Here is a 6000-nt window from a genome sequence, read left to right as displayed (position 1 = left end):
AAGAGAATTTCGTTAGTCAAAGTATTGTGGCATAGACACGGAGTAAAAGAGGCTACATGGGAGCCTGAAGATGCAATGAAACAGTAATATCCGAATCTATTTAACGGTAAGATTTTCGGGGACGAAAATCCCTAAGGGGGGAGAATTGTAACAGTCTGGTTTCGACCCTAGTCGGAATAGTGGTTTCAGGACCACAAATCCGAGTCTGAAAAATATTTTAAAATTATTTTCTGTGTCTGTGAAATGTGAATTTATACCTGCGAAATTTCTGTGATTTAATTTGTCTGTTTCTGTGTTTAATTACGAGAAAGGACTTAATCGCGTAAAATACAAAAGTTGCATGCTAATTGTTAATGTGCTTATTTGACTTGGCCTTATAAATGAGAGGTACTTATGATGCAATTGGACCATTGTAATAATGTATGGACAATTATGAACATTAGTTGGTAAAAATTCAATGATATATGCCATGGACAAAATGGTAAAAAAATGGATATAATGTTTATTATAATAAAATAAAACATGAAAATGGCCATAAACACATTGTTATTGCCGAAAATTCAAAAGAAATAAAAAGAGAAGAACACCTAGGGTTCGGCTACTGCATTTCTTGATTAAGGTATGTACTTCGGTCCGTTTTTGATAATTTTTACGTTTCTATGATCGTTGCTTCGTGTTCTTCAAAGCCCATGTCTGAATTTCTGTTTCTGTTAAAGATTTCATGAAATGCCATTGTTGATATCATGAGTTTTGTGATGTTTTTGGATAAATTATGAAGGCTCGTTAGATGGGTTATATGTTTTATTCTTGAATTTTTTATGAAATGAACTATTTGGGCTAAATTATGAAAATAAGGTTTTGAAGGACTAATTTGTGAATTAAACATGTTGTATAGACTTATATGGAAGCCATGTATATTTGGCCAAGTTATAGTCTTGGTGAATTTGGCATATTGGTGATTTTGTGAAAAATGGATTAAATTGTCAAAGTGTGAAAATGTAAGGGCTAAAATATAAAGTGCCATAAATATGTGTATATGGATTAAATTGAATGAAATGAATGATTAAATGGTTGAATTTATATTGTATTAGATCAAGAACAAAGAAAATCGGACTTAGATCGAGGGAAGTCCAAGGTAGTCGAATAGTTGACTCATTTTCATCCGATATCAATACGAGGTAAGTCAAACTACACTTATGTGTTAAGTTGATTAAATTCTGTGTTTATAAACTGTTATCTGCATTGGACGGCCTTGAGAGTCTGATAAAAGAACGCTGGTATTGATCTAAATTATCGTGTAAAACCGTGTTTGGGACATAGGCATCGATTTGAAATTTACGTGTAAGACCATGTCTGAGACATCGGCATTGTATCTGTTTTTGTATAAGACCCTATCTAGGACAGAGGCATCGATACTGAATTACATGTAAGACCACATCTGGGATGTCGGCATTGTATTTGTCGGTGAATATTTATTCCGTTTCTGGATTGTCCGATGATAAAGTATGAGATATGAAATATATAATTCATATAGGTACGTTTGTATCGTACTAGGTTTCTGAATAGAAAAGACTATGTTTCTATGAAGTAATGAAATATTCTATGAGACGGTTGTGAAATCTGGTTATTTACTATTTTTTTATGCTATAATAGTTGGGAATTTGTATTTGACTTACTAAGCTCTTCGTAGCTTACTCTGTGTGATTTCTGTCTGTTTTACAGTTATCGTAGCTCTTGAAGGCTCGAGATAGTCGAGGATTGTCACCACACTATCAAGCTCTTTTTGGTACCTTTGAAAGTGTATATATTGCTAAGTATGGCATGTATAGGCTAGAATGTCTATGTATTAAGTTTTGAATTGTATATATGTTAGGCCATGTCAATTAGCTATCAAATGTTAAGTTTAGTGCATAGTTTTGATACATGTTTTGAAATGTGCTATGTTCTAATGTGTTTTGGTCATATTTGAGCATTGAATTGGTTGGAAATGTTGACATACTTGTTGCATATTAATGTTTGTAGGATTGGAACCATATGGGGTGGCAAATTGGCTTAAACCAAGCCTGCATTGTGCTATACAGCCAGGGAACACGGGCATGCCTTGTGGCTGTGTGAGAAAGCCAGTAGCTAACTAAATTTTACACGGTCATGGCACACAGCCGTGTCTATTGGCCGTGTTGAAAAGTCAGTATAGGACCTCTTTTTGGCACGGTTGGACCACATGAACTTGTCTTGTGCCCGTGTGAGTCACACGGCCTAGTCACACAAGCGTGTGACTTGGTCAATTTTGAAAATATTGATTAAGTTCTGAAATTTCTGAATGGGTTCGGTTTAGTTTCGGCCTTCCCTAATTGTACGTTTTAGGTCTCGTAGACCATCTTAATGGATCAATTGTGGATTAATATTTATGTATTGATATTATATGATATTTTTGATTCTGTGTTACTCCGATATGCTCTGTCTGTTCGGTGACTCCCTTTTCCTATTCCGGCGACGATTACGGGATAGGGATGTTACATCAGTAACCCTGCGTTCTGAAGAACCCAACTCGAATTAACGGCCTCAACTTCATGGGTCGTTTAAACCCGATCACCTCTTCCTCGATTTGTTCTTGGAGATCCAAATACAGCACGACTGATTCGTTTCTCCAACTGTCAGAAAACGCGACTCCAACCCAACGAGCTCTTTTTGACTTGAAATCAAATTATCATTAAGGGATGAGTTGTCAATCCCGATACTTAGGAAAAAGGTGAATACCGATTGAAAGGATTTTATGTGCGAGTACGAATCTCACGATTCTCGACCGGAAAGAACACCGGCCTAAAGCTAAGATAGAATTTAGTTAAGCATGAAATTGTTCATGCTTTGTGAGGTTGGAAAGAAGATTGATGATTATGATGAAAAAATGAATGGAAAGGACTTGGAGATCAATTGGTCCAATTATGGAAAAGAAACAAAAATTGGAGACAAGGCTACAAAATGTAACATCAAATTGAAGAGAAAAAAATGATATTCCAATTCCAAATTGAAGAAGGAAATACAAGAGAGAGAGTAATTCAATTCCAGATTGAAATGGGAATGTAGAATTAAAAATGGATGATTTTCTAATAACATAAAGACCCTATTTATATACATGGGGTTTATTGAATTTAGCCTAAACTAATTTAATATAAAATCAAAAATAAAATAAAAATAAATAAAATAAAATAAGATTTTCCTATTTTTGGCTTTTACAAAGTCAAATATTTGATGTGTCATTGGCTTCCTCCAACTTTTTGATTTGGCCCCATTTTAATGATTGTCTTTCAAATTGTCCCTTTTTAACTTGTTTTTGACTAATTGCATTCCTGACAAGATTAAATCATAAAAGCACTTAATTAGTAGGGTTCAGTTCAAAAATAAACCAAATTAAACAAAAAAAATATGCAAATTAATAGTTTTATCATATATTGATAGTTTATTTATCATTTCATATTATTCTCAATAATGCTTTCCTCAATTTCTTGATATAATTATCGATGCATCCTCAGGGTATTTGCATCTAGTTTAACATATCAAAATCAAGTCTCATGTTAACATCAATATCTCATATAAACTCAATAGATGTTTAATATATAAGTTTTACATTATAATCCCTACTAACCAAATCAGGTGTAATAACTGATACTCGGATCAATCCCCCCACACCAAATACACACCGAAATGATAATGGGGCACAAGTGCACCAATCCCATCAACCACACTAGATACACTCGTACCCCCAGTGTATTTGAGCTGATGATACGTTCTCGACTCCCATGTTATTAAAGAACTATCACAATATGTACACGCATAGCGTTAAATCTTCTATCTATCAATATGGACCTTATAGCATGCCAACTATATCCGCGACTCTATCTGACAATATTAATAGGGCAAATATCATCATTATTAATCGTATAATATCGTAAAGAATATATGTATATTCATTTAACCAATTGATCACAAATCACCCAATCAACTATATATATACTTGTCAAACACATTCTTATTGATTATTAACCATTCCCGAATATATATCGGTTCAAATATTTATTTAATTATTTAATGAACTCGAGTTATAAGAGCACAAACTAGATAGTTATCCGTTGATGGCTTTGGATTTTCTTTCGTTCCAAAAAGGTTTTGCGTCATTTTTAGCTACTAATTTAAATCTGAACAAAAAAAATTCATTAATCAAACAATTCCAATATAACTCAACACATTATATACATGAATGCATTTTATTCAGTCCTTTTGTTGGGAAATGTGCTCATATTGTAGTAAACATGTAACTATTTTCTATTTATTTGAACGATGAATAAATAAAGTTAATTTCACTTTTCACTATTATGTCTTTTGTATTTCTATCTGTCATATTTTGTATGCGTAGCGAAATTGTGACAAGCAAATATTAGCTCATTGATTGTCTAAGTTCAAACCGATGATAAGTGGCATTGTAAGAATGTTTACATTGCGAGAAAGACAAATTACTTTAGTAGATAATCTAAATGAGTCTGTAATCCTGTAAAAGAATCAAAGTGAACATTTTATTCAAATACTGAGAAGGATTATTATGTTGTCTACAATTCCAATTGAGGGGATGGTTAGTCTTGGCTATTGGAGTAGTTGACTCCACGGTAGAGACATAGATGTATTAATTGGCAGAATAATACATTAGACTGGATCCAAGATGAATTAATTATGAACTGTTTGTGAATTAATTCACTTGTGGCATTCATGGTGCACTTTACCTAAATCTTGAGTTAGTTATTGACCATGCATATGTAACTCATGTACTTTGATATAAGTGAAAGCTTATGCTCTAAAGATTATTGAGCCGATAGTCGGTATGTTAGGTACATGACTTGTGTATGACATGTCTTTACTAGAAACAGTATCCTCTCATTGGCATTGTGTGGATTGACAAATATGGAACATGGTTACGAGTTACTTGTTCTCGAACAAGCAATTTATCAGGTTATCTGTTAACAGTGATCATATTAATCATTAAGAAGACACAATGGTGACAATGAGATAAAATAGGATTGTATTGAGTGAACGGATTTAAATCAAAGGAATCAAGGATATCATATGAGGGTAACAAACACATGACAAGGTCATTAGACAAAGAGTTGGATGAATTGCTTTTATAAAGAGTATACAATAAGGAGTCTTCAATAATGATACTTCTTTTGGATTAACTCCATGATTAAGTAATTATGAATTATCGGAACAATGCTTCTTGACATAATTGCAATTATTAGAGCAACATCATCATTGTTCAAAGCACGAAATCTCCCTCGACAAGAAAATTGGCCTTCACTTAAAACACAATCCATCTAATACAGTTTCTAGTAGAAATCTATAGTGTGTTGTTGTTGTAAGGAATCATCAAAACACCACCTCATTCCATCAATCTTAAGTGTTTCAATCCTATTTCCTTTCCTTCTAAAGAGAGTCTGACAATGAAAAATTTTTGTATTTTTGTCACCATTGACAAGCCACTTACTTCTAAATTTCTGGTGCCATAGAAGTTCTTCTTGTTGCAAAGTCTCTTCAATTTCAATTCTCAAGTCAATCTCGCAAGCCTGTAGTCTTAGACTATTATGAGTCTCAAGAGTCTTTTGCACCTTTCTCAGTTTGGCCATTAACAAATTCTTCCAAGCAAATATATTCCCAAAGACCTTATTGTTCCATTCTCTGACCGATTTCGTACAACCTTTAATATTAGTAACCACATCAACCAACACATTCCAAGTACCCCGAACTAAGCTTTCAAATTCAGAGTGTAGGAGCTAGCTTGTTAGGAATTGAAATGGCCTATTACCATAGGATAAGACTAAAGAATTTGTGGATAAAAGGATATGCCTTTGATTCGACTTCAATTTATGTAAATAACAAACTGAGGAATTCAGAGCAAAAGCCATCCACATCTCATTGTGTATTACTTTGTTGAGACATTAGAAAAGATCATTCTGA

This window comes from Gossypium arboreum, chromosome 5 (assembly GCF_025698485.1).
Source record: "Gossypium arboreum isolate Shixiya-1 chromosome 5, ASM2569848v2, whole genome shotgun sequence".
Lineage (NCBI taxonomy): Eukaryota > Viridiplantae > Streptophyta > Magnoliopsida > Malvales > Malvaceae > Gossypium > Gossypium arboreum.
Note: the sequence above shows the minus strand (reverse complement) of the source record.